Source organism: Nicotiana attenuata, unplaced genomic scaffold (assembly GCF_001879085.1).
Source record: "Nicotiana attenuata strain UT unplaced genomic scaffold, NIATTr2, whole genome shotgun sequence".
Classification (NCBI taxonomy): Eukaryota; Viridiplantae; Streptophyta; class Magnoliopsida; order Solanales; family Solanaceae; genus Nicotiana; species Nicotiana attenuata.
Window position 1 is genome coordinate 447,099 of NW_017670234.1, and position 24,017 is coordinate 471,115.

Consider the following 24,017-nt stretch of genomic DNA (forward strand, 5'->3'; position numbering starts at 1 on the left):
ATACTCTCTAATCTTTGACTCATAGCCCAACTTTGCGGCCGCACATTTCATGTGCGGTCCACACTTTGCGCAAATGTCTGCTAAAATTTTCCTCTTGGTTTGCGGCGGTAGATGAAATTATGCGGTCCACATTTTCTTTGCTGACCGCACATTTATGCTTTTGTGCCTTTTATTGCCTTGTGCTTCGGAAGCTCCTTTCTGAGTCGGAGATTTCATCAGTTTCGGGAGTACAATTCAATGCTTTTAGACTAAAACAAAAGTTAAAAGTCACTAATAAGCAGTGAAAATTGCCACTTATCAAGTTATATGTTGTACTAGGCATGTTACCGATATTAGATTTAGTAATAAGCAGTTATTGCAGGCAAAAGATACGGTTATGTGCATATGAGTTATGCGGTGCATCGGGTGGTTACATCTTTCAGGTACATTCAGGACTTGATACATCTTAAGGGGATATATAGTGCATACATACTAGAATTGGATCTTATAGGAAATTCTAGATATTGGAATTTGGATTCTAAGGCTTGTAGACTAAGGCCGAAGTAGGGATATTCAGCCAGGGTGTGTTAATGGACTTATATGGATTGAGGTAGCCTAGGTGTGTATGAGTAACTTATACAGTTATATGACGGCTTTATAATAACTCTTGGCACGTTCGAGGACGAACGTATATTTAAGTGAGGGAGAATGTAACGACCAAGCCGGTCCTTTTGAGCTTTAGCATTTCGTTCGACGATTTGAGAATTTGAATAGCTTTATATGAAGCATTATGACTTGCGTGTATGGTTGGTTTTGATGTTCGAGAGGCTCAGAATTTGATTTGGAAGAGTGATTCTCAATTTTGAAGCTTTAAGTTGGAAGAGTTAACTAAGGTTTAACTTCTAAGTAAATGATCTCAGATCAGAGTTTTGATGGTTCCGATAGATTAGTATGGTAATTTTGGACTTGGGGTATGCCCTGATTTGATTTCTGAGGTTCCTAGGTGATTTTGAGGGAAATTATCGAAAGTTGGCATTTTGAAGGTGTTGGAATTAGCTATGTTTGACTTAAAGTGGACTTCGGTGATATAGGATCCCATTTGATATTCCGAGCCTTGGGCCAGTTTTATGTTGTAACATTGGACTTGTGTGTGAAATTTGGTTCTATTCCAAGGTGTTTAAGAGTGATTCGGACATTTGGGTTACATACTTGTTAAGTTCAAAAATTTGAGTTGACCACGATCAAATAGTGGACTTAACGAGCTCAGATTCGTGATTTGAAAGCTTCAACTGGTTTTTATGATAATTTTGTACTTGTCCGCAAGTTTTGGTCAGATTTCGATGAGTTTCAAATGGGTTTGGGTTGTATCGCGCTCTTATTTGACGTTTCTGCGTCATTTCTTTGGGCATAAGAAGTACCATAATAAGAAACTAAGATCTAAATTATGTTTGGATTCAACCTTTAGATTTATATCGTGATTTGCAATAATATCAATAAGAATCATCGAATTCTGAGATTATATGAGAGAGTTATGCCTATTTTTGTATCGGGAAAGATTGCTGGCTTTTGGTGAGAACGCGAAGGTACTGCGAAGCAGAAGAAGGAAATTTGGGTTGACCAATCAATGAAAAAAAATTCTCTTCGCTGAACGCCAAGGTGTCCTGCAAAGAAGATGAACAAAAATTAGCTGGCAGTGTTTTAAATTGGCAGACCGAGCATTTTAGTATTTTAACCATATTTTGAGTTTTATAGCTCGGTTTGAGGTGATATTTGCAACGTTCTTCTCGTTTTCAAAAGGGGGTAAAATATCTAACCTTTATTTTGGTGTTTTGTCTAGATTATTTCTATTGGTTATCATTTTTATCCGCGTTTAGATTGTATGGGATTTTGAGTCCCAATGTTGAGAAATGGTAAATCTTTGATTTGAGGGTCAATTCATGGACGAAATTGAATAATTTTCTGGATATAGTCTATATAAGTTATGGGTAATATTTATTTTTAAGAGTTTTTGGAATCCGATCGCTTGGGCTCGGGGTTAACTTTTCGTGCAAGGTTGGGAATTATTTCTAATTGATAAATTATGGGTTCTCGAGTATGTTTTATTTGGTTTGCATATTCTTTAGCTATATTTGGATGTTCGGCATTGGTTAAAGTGTTAGAGTAGTGTTGGAGCCGTTTATCGAATTTCGGAGCGAGGTACGTCTCTTGCCTAAGCTTATAAGAGGGAAATTATCCTCGTAGGTGCTATATTTGCTACATGCTATGTGTTATGAGAGCTTTGTACGTATCAAGTGACGAGCATCCGTGCATATTCTAGAATTTGAAACGTCCGGGTAGACTTAGATCTACACCATGCTTTAATTGTGCCAGTTTAATTAATAATTCATGTTTAAATGCTCTAATTCATGTTTTAGCCTAAGACTAGACTTACGTAGAGTACTGAGCTTTGCTATTCTATAAACTTGGTGCGCTACTTGATTAGCCATGAAAATTATACCTTCTCTTAAGAATTTACTACGTGTTGTACTTATTTGTCCGGAAATTTCTTAATTTCGTAACTCGTACATATATTCGCAATTTGGGTTGATGACCCGTCAAGAGTTTCACTATTCTTATGGGATCTGCTAATCACCTCATCAGTACTCTTATGGGAGTGGGTTATTCGCCTCAGCAGGATCTTGAAATCCACTTATGGATCGAGTCGTTCGTCTTTCGGCATTATTATGAGATACACCTATGGATAGGGTCGTACGACCACAGCGGGATATTGTAAATCACTTTTATGGTATTAGGCCGCTTGCCTTGGCAGTACTATAAAACACTCTTATGAGATCGGGGTTGTTCACCTCAGTGGTACTATGAAACACTCTTATGGGATCGGATTGTTCGCCTCGGCAGAATCGCGCGTAGTATTTCGATAGGTAGTTAGCTCATATCTAACTATCTTGACTCAGATTTGACGTTTGCACCTAATATTGGTCATATATATTTCATTCAAGGTAGTATTCAGTATTTGAGGATTTCGTATTTATTTTTCTGTTGAGGTTATATATATATATATATATATATATATATATATATATATATATATATATATATATTCTGCTTGCTATGCTTCATGCCTGTCTACTTTTATTTTGCTTTATTTATTGGACCACTAGTAAGTGTCGATGTCAACCCCTCGCCACTACTTCTTCGAGGTTAGACTAGATACTTACTAGGTACGCGTTGATTTATGTACTCATACTATACTTTTACACTAATTGTGCATGTACTGAGACATGTACAGTTGGTGGTCATATAGGTGTGTAGGCGTAGCTGCTGAAGAGAATTTGTGGTGAGCTGCATTTCATGTTACGATCCGTAGCATACAGAGTCCCCTTCCTATTCATTTACTATATTCTGTCTATTTTCTATTCACGACAGTTGTTGTAGTAGTATTGTATATTCCTAGATGCTCATGCACTTGTAACACTGAGTTTTGAGGATTTTAGATCATTGTTCATGATTGTATTTCTGTTACAATATTCGATTTTATATTTTTATCATATTCTAACCTTGAAGATAATGTCAGTAGTTAATATAAAAACAGAACAATTTCATTTATTTATTTTCGCACTTTTTTTATAATGTGTTATGAACTATCGATTATGTGTGTGAATTTATTGTTGGCTTGTCTAACAGCAGCATTGGGGCCTATCACGGTCTATGGTGAAAATTGGGTCGTGACAAGCGTAACACGGCGTTTGTGGCGCTGATTTCAAACTATTTAAGTTTCACGAATTTCAACATTTTCCAATTGATATTTCCACCATTTTGGAGACTTATGAGCTCTATTTTGCAAGATTTTGGCCTATAATTTCATCAACACGTATAGGGTAAGTACTCTATCTTAAATAGACAGCTTATTCATGAATTTATCACTATATTTAACATCAAAAAATGGGATTGAACAAGAGAAATTGAGGTTTTTGTCCAAAATTTAAGAATATATATTTTAAGGTTTTTAGTGCCGATTTGGACTTGAATTTGGAAAGTAATCACATATTTGGACTCGTGAGGTTATGGGTCTACAGGATCTAACCTTCGAACAAAGTTGACCATCTGAGCTCGAGTTGACCTTTGTTAAAGTTTTGGTATTTCTTCAAAGATCGAAGCGTTATTGAATGGGATAGCTTCCTTTAGCATTGTTTGGCTTTCATGAATGATATTTAGCTAGGTGTTGGGCAGTTGGATGTCAATAACGAAGGATAAGACGTGATTTACAATTGAAGACTATCCCAAAGAAGGTAAGTGTCTTACTTAACCTCGATTTGAGAGAATATTTTCTTTAAAATGGACTAACGTGCCACATGATATATATGTGTTTGGGGGTGATGTATATGCAAGGTGAAAGGCGTATACGCGGGAACCAAGGTTATACCATGCTCGAGGTTGATTTTAGGCTTCATATTTCTTGTTTTGGTACATGCCCCACTTGTGAAATACTTTAATTGTTTGTATATCTACTTGAGATTTCTTATTCATGTTAGAGATCATGTCTAGAATTTTGATGCTTTATTTGGAAATGATGGCTATCATGTTGGAGTTGTAGACATACATTATGCATACGCATATATCATGCTTAGAGATCATATCCTATACACAAGCATATATCCTTGTATGATTATTTCTCTAGCCATGTGCATTATACATGCTTTTCTCTTATTTATATGCATACATCCCCGTATATGGCTCTCTTATATGGACTGAGATTATGGCACATGAGTTGTCCATGTAGTTGAGATAATTATGGCATGTAATTTGTCCCGGCGATTATTATGATATGGACTATTGATATGGCACGAGGTTTCTACCGTGCGATCATTATGATATTAACATTGATATGGCACGAAATTTTTTTCGTGTAGCGTGTGGTACAGATCCATCCTCCTAGGTTCGCCCTTCCATGTTTCTTTCTCGGTGGCGTACATGCAAAATTTGTGAGACGATGAAGAGTGTTAGATTATATGGTATTGGTTGATGGACTGGACATAAAGGTGGGAGCTTGAATTACTTAAGTGAATCTTTTAGTTTATACCATGCATTTTATTCTATACGCACATTACATTCATATCATCGATATATGTATATTTGTCATTTATATATATGCATGGACTTATTAGTGGGTTGTTGGACACCTGTAGGGTGTCTGATTGGTGAATATATCGAGCCTTCATCATGCATAGATATGTTAGAATCATATAGGATCATTCGTATAATTGCTATTTGGAAATTGATGTGTAATTTGGTCTCTATCATACATTTTATGTAGAAGTATTCGAGTTAAAGTTACTCGGTATAAATCACGTTTATATGCGGATTTGGTGCATCTATATATGCTTTGATCTGGTTAAAAAGTATGCTTACGTCACGACCCAAATCCCACTACAGGAGTCGTGATGGAACCTAATCTCTAAGACTAGGTAAGCCTATCAATTAACAACATTAAATCAATATAACATGATATAATAAGATATAAATTAATATTAAACAAAAATAGAGTTATACAAGCCAAAGTGGCAATATTCAAAACATCTCCCCAGAACTAGGTAGTACAAAGTCACGAGCTCTAACTGAATACGTAAGTATATATCAAAATACAATATTGTTCGGATATAAGAATGATGGTATCAATATAAGGATGGAACTCCAAGGGACTAGATGGTCAATGCAGCTCTACCTTGAATCATTGCGGTCAATGTAAGCTCTCACTGCCTAGGTCCACTGCCTCTAATACCTGGATCTGCACAAAAATATGCAGAAATATAGTATGAGTATACCACGGTCAGTACCCAGTAAGTATCAAGACTAACTTCATTGATATAGTGATGAGGTTCAAGTCATGTAATACTTACTAGTCAAATAACATGTACAATATATCAAAGGTTGGCAACAGAATGTATAACAGAAAACAATAACAATAATCTCTTTAGAGCAATTGATAACAACTCAATACAAGTAAACGTTCAGCGTCAACAACAAATCATCGAATAGAAACACAAACATATGGCAGCTCGTGTACGTTTCTAGCACAATAACAATATCCATCCTTACCACTCCGGCCCCACACAATATCAATATCCACTAGTATCCTTCCACTCTAACACAATAACAATATCCTACAATATCGCTTTGCCTCGACACAATCACGATATCCAACTGTATCACTCTGCACTCGCATAATCACAGTATCCAACTAGATCGCTCTGACCTGACACAATCACAATATCTAATCGTATTGCTCCGCCTTGACACTATCATAATATCTAATTATATCGTTCCGCCCCAACAAAATCACAAATGCAAAAAAAAATCTTTGACACCAAACAATCCACTTAACATGTACAAATGTACCACAATAATAACAAAACAATAATAGAAATTTCATCAAAGATATTACCTCATAATTTATCACTAAAGTGCACAGACATAAAAATAGTAAAGTACGAATGGGTGTTTAACAAATAAAGCATTACTACGGCTAAAACAATTATAGTGATCACATTCACATAGCCACAAAGTGATTAAGCATGTTTAATATAAACTACATCCTCAAATTAAGGCATATTAATAGTCTAAGGTCTATTCCGATCCTAAGTCACACATAGCACCCGTGTATGCGCTCATAACCGTGTGGACCAGTCGCTTTACACATAACATGAATAAATAATTAAGGCCAAATCTTAAGGGTATTCCCCCACACAAGGTTAGACAAGATACTTATCTCAACAGGTCAAATCAATACACTAAAAATCCCTTGCCTCTCACATCATCCTCCGAGCGGGTCAAATCTAGCAAAAAAATACTCAATAACATCAAACACGGCTAAGAAAATCGAATTAATAAGTTCCAATCTTTATCAAATATAAAAAAAATCAACCAAAAAGTCAATCTGGGCCCACTTCACAGAACCCAACAAAAGTCCCAAAACCCGATCACCCATTTGAATATGAGTCCAAGTACATAAGTTTCATCCAAATCCGACTCCGAATCGGGGTTCAAATCTCTATTTTTCATTTTAGAAAAGTTTTGCAAAAATTCCCAATTTTTCACGCTTATATTCACCAATGGAGTGATGGAATCATGAATAATAATCAAATCCGAGTCAAGAATACTTACCCCAATCCAAGTGGTAAAAATCACCTCAACAATTGCCCAAATCCGAACTTCTAATCTCAAAATACGATAAAATGAACAAAACCCTCGATTTAATATGTTTCGCCTGGTACTTTTGCTTCTGCTGATAAATCATTGCATCTATTATGCCACATCTGCGGAAAATACCTCGTAGATGCGGACTCAACTAAAACTCCGCACATCTGCTTCTGCGGACCATGTTCCGCTTCTGTGGAAGCACACATGTGTACATACATCTGCATCAGTGGACTCGCAGATGCGCAAGTCCCCTCGCATCAACGAACTAGCCCAGCCTAAACCATTTCTGCTTCTGCGCATCATTACTCACTTCTGCAGCTCTACACCTGCGATGTAACTTCCACAGGTGCGACCACACCAGGGATAAAATGGTCTGAACTTATCTGAAACATACCCTCGGCCCTCGGCACCTAGCCAAATTATACCAAAAAGTCCTAAAACATAACACGAACCTACTCAAGGCCTCAAATCATGCAAAACAACATCAAAATCGTGAATCTCACACCAATTCAAGCTTTATGAACTATTCCAAATTTTCAAATTTCAAACTTACGCTGAACATGCCTAAACAACTCGAAATGACGCCAAATATTGCACACAAGTTCTAAATGACATAACGAACTTATTTCAACTCTCGAAACAACAATCTGAAATTGATAACACCAAATATAACTCCTGGTCTGACCTATGAACTTTTATACCTTCAAATTCCAACTTTCGCTAATTAGTCCAAATCAACCTAGATACACCCAAATCTAAATCCGGGCATAAGCCTAGGTCCAAAATTACTATACGAACCTATTAAAACCATTAAAATACCATTTTGGGTTCATTTATACAAAAGTCGAACCTCATTCAACTCTTACAACTTAAGCTACTAACCATAGAACTAATTGTTCCATTTTAATCCAACACCTCTCCAAACCAAATCAACCATCCCCCCAAGTGACATAACAACAAATACAAATACAGGGAGCATCAAATAGGGGAACGGGGCACAAATACTCAAAAATACCGGCCGAGTCATTACATTCTCCCTCTCTTACACAAATGTTCATCTCGAACGAGTCTAGAACCATGAATGGAGTATCAAAAAAGTGAGGGTATCTGCTCCGCATATCATGCTTGGTCTTCCAAGTCACCTCCTAGACCGATTGACCTCTCTACTAAACCTTCACTGAAGCAATATCCTTAGACCTCAGCTTTTGAACCTGCCTATCCAAAATAGCCACTTGCTCGTCACCATAAGTCAGATCCTTGTCTAGCTGCACCGAGCTGAAATACAATTCATGTGACAGATCCTCATAGTACTTACGAAGCATGGAAAGATAAAACACCAGATGGACCCCTGATAAGCTGGGTGGAAAAGCATGTCTACAAGCCACCTCATCAACTCTCTCCAAGACCTCAAAAGGACCAATATATCGAGGGATCAACTTGTCCTTCATCCCGAACCTCGTCACACCCTTCACGGGTTAAACTCTGAGTAGAACCCTCTCACCCACCATGAATTCTACATCACAAGCCTTCCTATCAGCATAACTCTTTTGCATGGATTATGCTGTACGAAGGCACTCAACAATCAATTTCAGCTTCTCCAAAGCATCAAGAACCAAATTAGTGCCCACAAACCTAGCATCCTCATGCTCAAACCAACCAAACTAAGAACGACATCGCCTCCCATATAGGGCCTCACACGTAGCCATCTAGATACTCGACTGGTAGCTGTTGTTGTAGGCAAACTCTGCTGGCGGTAGAAACTGATCCCACTGCCCCCCAAACCAATGACACAGGCCCTCAACATGTCCTCCAAGATCTAAATAGTACGATGTGACTACAGTCTGTCTAGGGATGTAATGATGTACTCAAACATATGTGCCTAACTCACGCTGAACCGCTCTCCAAAAATGCGATGTAAACTGAGTGCCTCGATTTGAGATGATAGACACATGCACATTATGCAGGTGAATAATCTCTCTAAGATAAATCCGAGCTAACTGAGGTGTAGGAAGTCATGATTGGAATGAAGTGTGTTAACTTAGTCAGTCTATCCACAAAGTCCCACACAATATCAAATCTCCTTAAGGTATGTGGCAATCCAACCACAAAATCCATAGTGATATGCTCCAACTTCCACTCCGATATATCTAGCCTCTAAAACAAACCACCCGGCCTCTGATGCTCATACTTAACATGCTGAGAGTACAAATATTGTGCATGCTCAAGAATGTCCTTCTTTATCCCTCTCCGCAGATAGTGCTACTTTGAATTATGATACATCTTTGTAGCAGCTGGGTGAATCAAATACCGTGAACTATGAGCCTCGTCAACAATAAACTCTCTCAAGCCATCCACGTTAGGAACACAGAGCCAACACTAAAGCTTCAATACCCCTTCATCACCAATAAAAACCTCCTTAGAATCACCATGTTGCACCGTGTCCCTAAGGACAAGCAAGTGAGGATCATAATACTGACGCGCCTTGATACGCTCAAACAAACACGACTGAGATGCAACACAAGCAAGAACCCTTTTAGGCACCGAAACATCCAACCTCATGAACCTGTTGGCCAAATCCTGAACATCCTAGCTAACGGTCTCTCCTCTGCTGGAATAAAATAAAGACCCCCCATTCTCTCTGCCTTCCAACTCAAGGTGTCGGCCACCATATTGGCCTTTCCTAGATGATAAAGAATGGTGATATCGTAGTCCTTCAATACCTCCAACCACCTCTGTTGCCTCCAGTTCAAATCCTTTTTCTTGAATAGGAGTTGAAGACTCCAGTGATCCGTACACACCTCACAAGACACGTTGTATAAGTAGTGCCTCCAAATCTTGAGTGCGCGTATGATAGCTGCTTACTCCAAATCATGCACAATGTAGTTCTTCTCATGGGGCTTCAACTGGCGTGATGCGTAGAAATCACCCTACTGTCCTGTATCAACACACACAGAATGTCAACCTGTGAAGCATCACACTAGACTGTATATGAACCAAAACTAGAGTTGTAGTCAAGGAATTCTTGAGCTTCTAAAAGCTTCCTCACACTCATCAAACTACCTGAATGGGGCACCCTTCTGAGTCAACATAATTAATGAGGTTGTGATAGATGACAACCCCTTCACAAAGTGGCTATAATACCCTGCCAACTAGAGGAAGCTCCGAATCTCCATAGCGGTAGAAAGTCTGGGCCAACTCTGAAATGCCTTAATCTTCTTCGAATCTACCTTAATCCCCTCACTGGACACCACGTCTCCCAAGAATGCCAGTGAATCTAAACAAAACTCGCACTTGGAGAGCTTAGCATATAGCTTCTTCTCCCTTAAAATCTGGGGCATGATTCTTAAATGTTGTTCATGATCCACCCTACGACGGGAATACACAAATATATCATCAATGAACATTATAACAAAGGAATCTAGATAAGGCTGAAACGCGCTATTAATCAAATGCTTGAAAGCTACTAGAGCATTGGTCAGCCCAAAGGACATCAACAACAACTTAGAATGCCCATAATAGGTCCTGAAGTCTTTCTTAGGAATTTCTGAAGCCCTAATCTTGAATAGATGGTATTCGGAGTTGATAATACCCTGGCACCCTGAAGCTGATCACATAAATCATCAATACGTGGCAGTGGATACTTGTTATTGATATTCACCTTGTTCAATTACCTGAAGTCAATGCACATTCTCATGGAACCATCTTTCTTCTTCACAATTGGAGCACCCCAAGCCGACAAACTCGGCCTAATGAAACCTTTATCTAGAAATTCATGCAATTGTTCCTTCAATTCCTTTAACTCAGCTGGAGTCATGCGGTACGGTAGAATAGATATGGGCTGAGTGCCTGGTGCCAAATCAATTCCAAACTTAATATTCCTATCGAGTGTCGTGTTTAGTAGGTCTTCACGGAACATATTTGAAAACTCTCTTACCATAGAGACTGAATCAACTGTGGGTGTATCAACACTAACATCTATAATGAAGGCTACGTACGCCAAGCACCCCTTCTCAACCATCCATTGGGCCTTAAGAAAAGAAAAACCCCACTACGAATATGACCCAAGGAACCTCTCCATTCCAACCTCGGCAACCCTGGCATAGCCAACGTCATGGTCTTAACATGACAATAAGGAATCTCGTGATATGGAGACAATGAATGCATGCCCAGAATTATATCAAAATTCATTATATTAAGCTATAAAGATTAGCCCTAGTCTCGTAGCCCCCAATAGTGACGAAATAAGAATGATAGACACGATCCCCTATAATAGAATCTCCACAGTTGTAGACACATAAACAGGAGTATCTAAAGAATCACGAGACATATCCAACTATGAAGCAAAGTAGGATGACACATACGAATAAGTAGAACCCTTATCAAATAGAACTTAAGCATCTCTATGACATACCGAAACAATACCTGTAATGATAGAATCTGATGCAACTGCCTCACTCCTACTAGAGAAAGCATAAAAACAGGCCTGACTCCCTCAGCTAGGACATCCTCTACCCGCATGTCCTCCAGCTCTAGCTGGATGTGCATACAGAGTAGCAACTGGAGCAGGAACCATAGATTGAGTGCCCTAGTGAGGTCCACCCATCCAAAGTCTGGGCCTATCTCTCACCATGTGCCTAGTATCACCACACTCAGAAAAAAAACCTCTCTACGGGCATGGCTACTGGTACTGAGTCTGTACCGGTTGACTGGAATAACCATTGTAGCAACCCCATGCAGAGGGTGCACTGAAAGATGATTGTCTGGTATAAGTGATCTAGGTTCCATGGCTAGCTGGAGCACTACAGGTAACCTAAAGTGCGGACTGAATTCGCTGACTAACAAAGCCTCTGCCATGATAGATCTAAGCCGAAGAGTAAACATAACTAAATCCTCTAGAACCACGAGGCTTCTTAGCCTCCCTATCCTCCCTCTACTGACCGTGAATATGCTCTAACCTCCGAGTAATCTCCACAACCCGATGAAATGTAGTCTTAGTCTCCAACTCCCGTGCAATCCCAAATCTGAGGCTAAAGGTAAGTCCCTCAATAAATCTACAGAATCTTTCTCTATCAGTGAAAACCAAGGAAGGTGCATGATGAGATATCTCTGTAAACCTCATAGCATACTCGGACACAGTCATACTCCTCTAGCGCAACTGCTCAAACTCATTGCGCAACTCATCTTTTGCGGGTCTGTGGAATAAACTCCCTCACGAAGAGATTGGAGAACTAGGACCATGTAAGTGGTGATGCACCCGCTGACCTACTTGTCTCATAAGTCTGCCACTATCTGTATGCCTACCCCGTCAGCTGAAAAGTAATAAGGTACCCCGCTCGACTCCACCAAACCTATAGTACATAAAATGCGATGACACTGATCAAAGAAATCTTGTGCATGCTAAGAAGCCCCTCTACTAAATTGGGGAGTACAGAACTTTTGAAACCTGTCCAAACTCCTCGGTCCCTCAACCAATACAATTGGCCCTGCCTCGGGCTACACTACAACTACTGATTGCACTGCATAACACCCAGTGTCTAATAAGCATGAGTTAGTTGCTCTGGTGTATGGGTGACGAAAGTCTGAGCTCCTCCCCCAGCTTGTGAAGTAGTTGGTGGAACCGAAATCAACCGTCTCTGGGAAAAACTCTTAAACATACTCATAAAGCATGCCAAAGTCTCCTAGAGCCCCCCTGCAATAATAGGCTATGCGTGTGCATGCTCAACATGCTTGGACAACCGGTCCTCAACTTGAGCTACTAGAGGCTCCATGAGTGATGTTATAGTAGGTGCTCTAGCTGTAGCACTTGACTTACCTCGGCCTCTACCCCGTCCGCATCCTCTCACAGCTCTAGCAGGGGGCACTAGTACCTGCTCAGCTAATCCAACAGAATGTGTCCTCACAATCTGTGAAAGAATAGACTTGGAATAAACAAATTCGCAAGAAACAGAATCAAAGAAAGTGACATTTCCTAACAATTTGGTAGACTCTCGAAGATAAGTACAAATGTCTTAGTACTGATCCGCAAGACTCTACTAAACATGCTCATGACTTGTAGAACCTATGAACCTAGGTCTCTGATACCAACTTGTTATAATCCAAATCCCACCATAAGGGTCGTGATGGCACCTAATCTCTAAGACTATGTAAGCCTATCACTTAACAACACTAAATCAACATAACATGATATAATAAGACAGAAATTAATATAAGAACGAAAATAGAGTTAATACAATCCAAAGTGGCAATATTCAAAATATCTCCCCAGAACTAGGCAGTACAAAGTCACGAGCTCTAACTGAATACATAAAGATATCTCAAAATACAATATTATTTGAGCATAAGAATGATAACATCAATGTAAGGATAAGACTCAAATGGACTGCGGCCGTTAATACAGTTGTACCTTGAATTCTCGCGGTCAATGTAACATCTCACTATCTAAGTCTACTAACTCCAACACTTGTATCTATACAAAAAAGTGCAGAGGTATAGTATGAGCACACCATGATCAGTACCTAGTAAATATCAAGACTAACCTCGCTGAAGTAGTGACAAGGTTCAGGTCACGTGATACTCACTAGTCAAATAACTTGTGCAATATATCAAAGATTGGAAACAGAATGTATAACATAAAACAATAACAGCAATCTCTTTAGAGCAAGTGATAACAACTCAATGTAAGTAAAGGTTCAGCTTCAACAACAGGTCATCAAATAGAAACACAAACATATAGCACCTCGTTCCCACGTTTATGTCATAATAACAATGTCCACCCTTATCACTCCATCTTGACACAATATCAATATCCAATCATATTGCTCCGCCCTGACACAAACGTAATGTCCCACCATTCCGCTCTGCCCTAACACAATCACAATATCTAAGGGTATTGTTCCACCCTGACATAGTCACAATAGCTAACTGTGTCGCTCCGCCCTGGCACAATCACAATATACAACGGTATCGCCCTGCCCTTATACAAACACTATATCTAATTGTATCTCCGTCCTAAAAAAATTACAATAACAATCGCATGTCAAAAACCTTGTGCCAACACCCAAACAATCCGCACAACATGTCCACATGTATCACGATAATCACAAAATAATAGTGCCAAAATTTCGTCAAAGATATTAACTCATAATTTATCACCAAAGTGCACAAGGACATGAAAAATAGTAAAATGCAAATGTATGTTTAATAAATAAAGCATTACTATGGCTAAAACAATTGTAGTGATCATGTTCACGTAGCTACAAAATAACTAAACACATTTCATATAAACACATCCTCAAATAAAGGCATAATAATAGCCTAAGGTATAATCCGGTCATAAGTCACAAATAGGAACCATTTATACGCTTGTCACTTCGTGTACACGTTGCTTTACACATAACAAGAATAATAAAGTAAGGCCAAATCCTATGTGTATTTCTCCACACAAGTTTAGGCAAGATACTTACCTCAAAGAGGCCAAATTAATACTATAAAAAGCCCTTGCCTCTCGAATAGACCTCTGAACGGATCAAATCTAGCCAAAAATAACTCAATAACATTAAATACGACTAAAGAAATCGATTCTGATTAACGATCTTTATCAAATATCCAACCAAAATGTCAACTCGGGACCGCTTCCCCGAACTCAACAAAAGTCACAAATCCTGATCTCCCATCCGAATACGAGTCCAAATATACAAGTTTCGTCCAAAACCAACTCTGAATTAGGGTTCATATCTCTATTTTTCATTTTAGAAATTTTTTCCAAAATCTCCAATTATTCTCACTTAGATTCACCAATCAAAAGCCAAATTCAAGGATGGAATCATGAATAATAATCAAATCCGAGTCAAGAATACTTACCCCAATCTAAGTGGTTAGAATCACCTCAAAAATTGCCAAATCCGAGCTTCCAATCTCAAAATATAATAAAATAAACAAAATCGTCGATTTAATATGTTCTGCCTGGTACTTCCGCTTCTGCGGAAAAATCATTGCATCCGCGATGCTGCATCTGCGGAAAAGTACCTCACATATACGGATTCAATTAAAACTCCACATGTACACTTCTGTGGACCATGTTCCACTTCTGCAGAAGCGCACCTATGCACATACCTCCACATTTGCGGACTCGCAGATGCGCAAACCCCCTCGCATCTACGAACCATCCCACCCTAAACCACTTCTGCTTCTGCGCATCACTGCCCCCTTCTGCGGCTCCGCATCTGCAACCTAACTTGTGCAGGTGCGACCACAACAGATCATTGCCAAACCAGCAATAACCAACATGACTCAAAGTGGTCCGAACTCATCCAAAACACACCTGAGGCCCCCGACATCCTGTCCAATCATACCAGCAAGTCTTAAAACATAACTTGGACCTACTCTATGCCTCAAATCACACAAAACAATATCAAAATCACGAATCACACACCAATTCAACCTTAATAAACTATTCAAAATTTTCAAATTTCAAACTTACGCTAAACATGCCTAAACAACTCGGAATGACCCCAAATTTTGTACACAAGTTCCAAACGATATAAAGAACTTATTCCAACCCCCCGAACAACAATTCGAACCCGATAACACCAAATTCAACTTCCGTTCAAATCTATGAACTTCTAAACCTTCAGTTTCTAACTTTTGCCAATTAGAGCCAAATCAATCTAGAAATACTCAATTCCAAATTCGGTCATACGCCTAAGACTAAAATCACCAAACGAACCTATTAAAACCATCAAAATACCATTTTAGAGTTGTTTACACAAAAGTCAAACCTCGATAAGCTCTTATAACTTAAGCTTTCAACCTTGGAACTAAAAGTACCATTTCAATCTAAAACCTCACCGAAACCAAATCAACCATCCATGCAAGTCACATAATAATAAATATACATATGAGGAGCATCAAATAGGGAAACGAGGCTCAAATACTCAAAACAACCGGTCGGGTCATTACAGCTTATTACTTTTTTCTTTGATTGAGCATTGTATTGTTGATATCCACTATTCTTAATTATGTCTTGGTTATCTCTCTATTATGGTATATGCTTATGAGCTGCACAGGTTATATAAAGTGAGTATCTTTTGAGAAAATATCGCGACTACTTCATTGAGGTTAGTCTGCTGAGTACATGGGGTTGGTTGTACTCATACTACACTTCTGCAACTTGCGTGCAGATTTTGGAGCTAAGCGGTTGTGAGCCAAGGGATAGCATTAAATATATACCAAAATTCCAATTTCAAGCTACTATTTTATTCATGGTAGTTTAGGACTTGTATTTCTATTTATGTATATTCCAAATAGATGATGTATTTTCTTCACACCAATGTTGTATTTCTTAATTTTAGTGGTTTATGACTTGTAGTACTAGTTCTTGAGGATAGCTATATTAATTTTCATATTATTATTATATTAGTTATTTGATGATCCTTATTTCAAGTTGTGTTAACTATTGGTTGGATTACCAATTGGGCTGGATTAGGTGCCATCAAGACTTAGTGGAATTTGTCGTGAGAGAATACACTTTTGTTCTAAATCGGATCTTGTTGAACCTTTACCTTTGAAAGCACTTAATCTGCTAAAAGACTAATGAGGGATATTGGGGTAGCTTTTGAGTGAAATCATAAAACGTCCAAAAGGTGCACTTGTGTTATAAAAGAACCACTAGCCGGTAACACTAAAATATAGAGTGAAGAAGAAGATATTGCAAAAATAGAAAACTATACCTCCTACTCACCTTGATCCGGTCTAGTGAGTTACTTTAGTGTGTATTTTCTTAAAGAAAATAGCCTGCTTGTGTCATGCTTTCTTGGCAAAGCAGTGATTTAGTTGTGAAGTAAACGCATGAAAGAGAATTATGGTGTATAAAGCGTTAGAAATGTTTGTCGTTATTATCAATATTTATTCTACTCATACCTTAGCCTACATTATAACCGTAAAAGGCCTACTTCTTCCTAGACTTTGTAAGTTTAGATTATCCGAGTCCTACACTATCGGCAAACCTATGTTACGATATTGGGTGGCATGTGAAATTCTTTGTGATAGCGAGTGAATTATTTCGATATATTAGTCCTTAAATTATATTTGAATGTGTAGACTATTCTCTTTATTTAGTGGTGAAGACACACGATTTGCATGAATTGGTATAGTCCTTGGTTCTTAAATAGCATAAGAAACGAGTCATAGAATGGAATGTATAAAGTTAATTTCAGAGTCTAGGATATTACAAGAAGTCACTTGAATGTTTAGAATAGTCTTGATATGAATAAAACCATAAGAAAAGGCGTATAGTGCATATGTTAGGTTCTAAGCATTGATATAAGCCATTTTCATTAGCGTGAGGCTTGAATAATATTATGGAGTTATTCTTTCCATTGTGTTAAACTTTAAAGTTGCTCGACGACGAGCAAGAGTTTAAGTGTGTGATGGTGATAATTGGTAAAAAGAATATATTTTTGGGTGTGTTTATGTCCTATTGTCTTGTGATTTGATAAATATGCCTGATCAATTTGATCAATCTATGCTTACTACGTATTTTATATGCATAAGTACGAGCTTAAATGAAAATCGATTAAAAGTGGATGATTTGGTGCGATACTAGAAGTGAAAAAAAATGAAAGAAGATCTAAGGCAGCTCATCCGAGGCTCGTGCATCACAAGAGGGGAGACATCCTTCACAGCAAACAGTAAATCAACCACCATCACACAAGACAGCGCGAGACCAAAAGAAAAGGAAATAAGCACTTCAGAGCTCGTCTGCACTGCGCGCAACGAGCGACCCCCAGACACGATGTCAGCGACTCATGTCCAAAATTGAATTAGTTTGGACGACTTTCTACATACTCCTAAATCATATAAATACCCCATGGAACGTCTTTTGAGATGGGGTTACACATTTTCGGAGACAAGAAACATACATGAAGGAGAAGAACACGGATTCAGCAACGAGTTTATAGTTTTCTTTCATTCTCTCATGTTCATTTCTAATCTTTACTATTATTGTGAACATTATATTACGAGTGACTAAGTGCTCTAGTTCTGGGATTGTGGTTGACATGATTATTGATGTTTGTTGGTTACTACTTTATTAATACGAATTGTTATCATTAGTTGTTTCTTTAGTTCTAGATTTAACATTGGAATTGTGTGTCCATCAATTTACATACTATCTATATTATGCTTGAAAACTTTGTGTTTAGATTAGAGTATAATTAATGCAGCCTTCTTTCTGAACCCGTGGTCAGAGAAGAATTTCGAGGTTTGGATATACCTAATAGTCTCTATAATGACCCAGCCGGTCATTTTGTGTATTTTTGTTCTGTTTCCTCTGCTAGATGCTTTACCTATATGTATTTATGATTATGTAACTTGCGGGGTCGGTTGGTTTGGTTTTGGGGGAGTTTCAAATATAATTGGGATACTTAGTCTCAAAGTTTGATGCTTAAGTTGTGAGAGTCGACCAGAGTTTGACTTTTGTGCACACAAACTTGGAATGACGTTTTGAAGGTTCTTATAGGTTTTTATGGTGATTTTTGACTTAGGCGTGTGTCCGGATTTGGATTTGGATGTCCGTAGGTTGTTTTGGTGCTTTTCGGCGAAAGTTGGAAAATTAAAGGTTTGGAAGGTACGTAGGTTTGACCGGAAGTGGAATTTGATGATATCGGGTTCGTATTAAGATTACGGGAGTTTGTATAGGCCCGTTGTATTATTTGGGACTTTTAAGCAAAAGTTGAGGCCATTTCAAGTTGATTTGATATGGTTCAGCATGACTTTTGGAAATTAAAATTTATTAGTTCATTAGGCATGAATTGAGGTGTGATTCATAGCTTGGGTGTTTTTATGTGTAATTTGAGGCCTCGAGTAGGCCAATTTTATATTTTAGGATTGGTCGGTGTAGTTGGACGGGTTCCCGGGAGGCCTCGGGTGTGTTTCGGATGAGTTTCGAATCATTTTAGATTGAGTTGGAATGGCTGAAGGTATTTGAGTTCTGGTGCTTTTGCACCTACTGTGGATGAGTCATAGGTGCGAGACCGCATAAGCGGTCAAGGTGGCTGCAGATGCGGTGCTTGCTAGGTAGGCTAAGTCCGCGGATGAGGACAGTGGAGCATAGATACGCAGGCACAGAAGCAGAATTACTCTCGCAGAAGAGGGTGGTTAGGATGATTAGTGGCTTCCGCATCTGTGATGGAATTTTTGTAGATGCGGTACCACATGTGCGATAACTTGGACTGAAAATGCGGAATCGATGGGCAAAGTTTATATTTTGAACGGTTTGATATTTTTATTATTTGGAGTTGTGGAGCTCTGTTGGAGGAAATTTTTGGGAGACTTTTCACTATAATTGAAGAGGTGAGTGAAGATTTATTAATTTTAATGTTAGATATTAATTACCTATAGATTATTATACCTAGTTTATATGAATTAAAGTTGGAATTTGGGGAGTTTTTACCATAGTTTTGGAGGCTGAAAATTGATGATTTGAGGTTGGGTTTAGATGAAACACACATATTTGGACTCGTACTGGAATGATTGTTCGGAATTTGTAAGTTTTATCGGGTTCCAAGGTAGGGTTGACTTTGCATATTTGAATCAATATCTTAGCTTTATGGTTTGGAGTTATTTCCTATAGCTTTTATTAATGATATTAAGTTTTTTGGCTAGATTTGAGTCGCTCCTCACTTCTTTCAGCCCAATTTTAGGTTTGTTACTTATTGAGTACATGGTCGGTTATACTCATACTACACTCTGCACTTTATGTGCTGATCTAGGTACTTTCGTGTGTGGTGATTGTTAGAGTTCGCACATGTACCAGCTTGTGGAGACTACGAGGTAGATGCTATGTCGTTCGCATGCCTTGAAGTTAAATTTTGGTTATTATGTTATCATTGTTCTATCATTCATACACTTTTATATTGAGTATTGACTGTCGCGCCCCCTTTTTCTCGCAAATTCGGGTTTCGACATTTCTGGGACAACTCCTTTTTGAGAGGGTAGGGAATTGGAATTGAAAGAGTCGCCACCTAGCGGATTAAGGTGTGTTAGGGCACCTATTTGCAGATAACTCATGTTACCAGTTTACATCACCAGAGATCAGATAAGGGCTCAAAATTACCTTGAGGGCAAGGTGTTAGGCACCCTTCAAGGTCTATAACAGTGGGTCCCGGCCAAACTTAAATTGTGAATTAGTCTAATAAAGAAGCGAGAGGAATATTTAATAGGGATGGGGGGTCCTAAATTTTTTAGCCTAAAGGATCACTCCGTGCAACATAAATAATACTTCGTAACTCCCTTGAGTTGGGGTGTTACTCATATTATTCAGCGAGTACAGACTATCATCTTCTGCTACCCGATTACTATTTTTAAGTTGTTACCTAAAGCGCTCTAATTCATTCTAGTGCGATTCCTATGCGTGCACTACTCATCCATTACCTATGGCCATGGAGGTATTAGGACCTCTATTTGGGATAGTTCTAGACTAAGCCTAGGTTTCTCAAAAATGTAAAAGACTAAGCAACAAACAAAACATGTTAGGACTTGCAAGTATAAAGCAAATATGGGCTCATGTTAATCTCCGCACACAAACAGCAAATGCACATAATTAATTAGCAGGTTTCGTTAATCTGCAGAATCCTATAGACAGGATATCTATGTGAGAAAATAGGCGAGCAGTGTTATGTAGAAGCAGCTTCATTAAGGCGGGTATTAGGACCTATTATTTGCATACTGATTTTATTCAGTGATATAGCAGGGGACTTCAAACAGTAGTGCATCATGCTTATAGAATCGAGAATTGTAATTAAGTCCTATAGGCATATTGTCTAAGTGATGACAGTGGCGATTATGTTCAGAACCAATTGATAGAATCCTATAGGCATGATTTCTAATATCGAACTGATTTAAATCCTATAGACATGACATCTATTATTGAATTGATTTAAATCCTATAGGCATGATTTCTATGAGCTGTTTATGGGCAGAAATTATGCAGATTGCCAGAAAATCGATCAAATCAAACATCGAGGTCTTATAGGCATGATTGCTAATGCACATTTGTTGGATTGATAGATCCTATGAGTAGGATTTCTAATATGCATTTTAGTGTCAACGCTATAGGCAGGACATCTAATATGCAAACACAGAATTAACACCATCAATGAAAATCTTATAGGCAGGATTTCTAAGCACAGTATAGAACTCATACAGTTTTTACCAAATGAACAGAATTGACAGCATAACTAAATCCTATAGGCAGGATTTCTACCCAGTATAGCAAAAGGAAATTAGAAAAAACCCCAGCTTTACTAAATATCCCCAAATCTGTTATTACAAAGTTATTACAGAGCAGAATAGCAAATGAATTACATAATAGCAATGAGACACTATAGGGAGCCTTCATTAGGCCCAAATAAACCTGGGAACCACGCCTTCCAACCATAACAACTTTGAGGCACATCATAGTGATTCATCCATAGCACATTAGAAGCAGGTTTCTAGTGCGTCAAAGTTCCCAAGGTCCTCAGGGACCCAGGGCAATGCTCACACCAGAACCATACATTCAGAAGATAGTTCGTAAGAGATTGGAAAACTAGTCTCCAATGTGTCAGATTTCACAGGAGTCTCATGTTGACCCTAAGCAGTGCTCACACTGGAGTGGTTGAGAACCTAAGGGACTAAGAGTGGGGGTTTTAAAAGCAGTACATAAAAAGAGGTAGGGGCAGGTTTTAAAACAGTTTGATTTCCGGAGAAACAAGGTTTAGAACACAGAGTTCCAGGCAGAACTGCACCAAACAAGGTTATGCTCAAACACATAGTTCAAGTAAGTTAAAAGTCTGGTTAAGCTAAATATTCATGCTAGTAGCTAGGACAACCATTGTTTAATCACAAAAAGCAATTAGGCAAACAGCTAAGTTGGTCAGACACATGAATTAAGTAGCCATACGAAAACCTCTAGAGTTAGGATTAATGAACTAATTTCATACTAATAGTATTATAGGGATACTAAGTTCAGAACATGTGTAAGATTAATAAATAGTGCATGAAACAAATTTAGACATTGGGCTAACTTATAAGAGGATTCGCATTATTCAAAATAGCTTAATCCTAAGTTAACGGTGTCACTCATAGGACTAGATGAGATCATAGAATCACATAAAAATGACAGAATCGTACTTGGAATTAAACATGCTAGTCAATCAAAGCATAGAGAATGAAATTACAAAGGATTAGGGCATACCAGTTAAGTAAGAAAGTAAGTAAATATGCCATAGCAGTTAGGTTCCAGAATAACTTGGCCTTGGCTTTCAGCCGGCCAAAACCAGAGACAATTAGCACAAAATTAGAATAAGAGAGCTTAAGTTTTTTTTAAGAGTATGAGAGTTCGAGTCGGTCCTAAAGGGAAGAGGGGAAAGGGTTTAAATAGTGTTCAACTAGGCAGACAAATAAAGGAATAAATCAAAACATACACAAATAAGGAATGAAAATAATTCTAGAATTAATTTGAAGCCGAGTTCAATCAATTAGCAGGACATAACAGTGTGTAATCCGGCAAGTACTACTTAGACTAAGGTAGGTATTATACAGAATCAATCAACAGTCAAATGCCGGATCAACTAAGGTAAGGAAATAACGAGAACAGGGTAAATCGAGCAAAATAAGAAAACATCAGTACCATACAAGAAAGGAAAGATTAAAATCTCAGTAAAAGATTTCAAAACCCTAGTTTTTGGTAAAATCAGCGGAGTAAAGTAAAGTAGAGAAGAGAATATTCAAAAGGCAAACCATAAAATCAGCACTATACCACATAATGAACCTAGACAGGAGTTTTAAAAGATAACAGAATCAACTAAGATCTGAAAAATCCTAATTTTAAGTAAACACAAATTGATAGAGCAATAAGGCAAAGGACCTTTTGTTTTAATAAAAGAACATAGACAGGGAGTTATTAAAGAAAACATAAGATTTGAACCAAATCTGGTTCGATTAAAGAAAGTTAAAACCCTAGTTTAGGTAAGTAAAAGATTTAACGGGAAATAGGCAGATTTATGAGTAACAAAGTGAAAATAGACGAAAAATAACATTAAAACAAACTAATGTTGAACCAAATCTGGTTCGAATCAAAGATCTGAAAACCCTAACTTTAGGTTAGGTACTAATCAGTGGAAGATATAAAAATATTCGTACTCTCATAGGAAAGCTGATGAACATAGATGGAAACAACATTAAGTTGGAGATTTGAACCAGCCTTGGTTCGATCTCCACAGAATCTACTTGTCATTTGAGGCAAGCAAGTTAAGTAACATCAAAAATGAGTAGCCGATAAAGAAAGGGGACCAAATAAGGTAGGGAATCACCAAATGATTCCATTTCTGGGTAGGAATCAAGGGGGAAATAGGAGTGCGGCACTAGGGTTTCAGAAGAGAAAAGGGAGGGAGACAAGAGCATTTGAGGGCGGTAGGTAGGTGGAAAAAAGGGTTAGGGTTAGAGGGTTGTTATAATTAAAAGGGGTTGGGGTGTTGGGAGCCGTTGATCTTCTGAGATCAACGGCTGGGAGTTTAAAGAGGGAATTGGATCAGGGTTTTAAATGGGTATGGGTCCGGGTTTGAACGGGTATGGTTATTGGATATGGGGGTATTGGGTTAGGTTATTGGGCTGGGGTAATGGGTAGTGGGCTAGGTCCGAAATTAATTAAGAAAAAGGCTAGATTTTAAGTACCTAATTAAATCAGTAAAATAATTTATAAAAATAATTAATAAATAATAAAAATGTCATTTGTGCATGAAATTAATTAACGATTACTTAACATTATAAAAATATAAAAAGTTATTTTTCTGTATGTATAA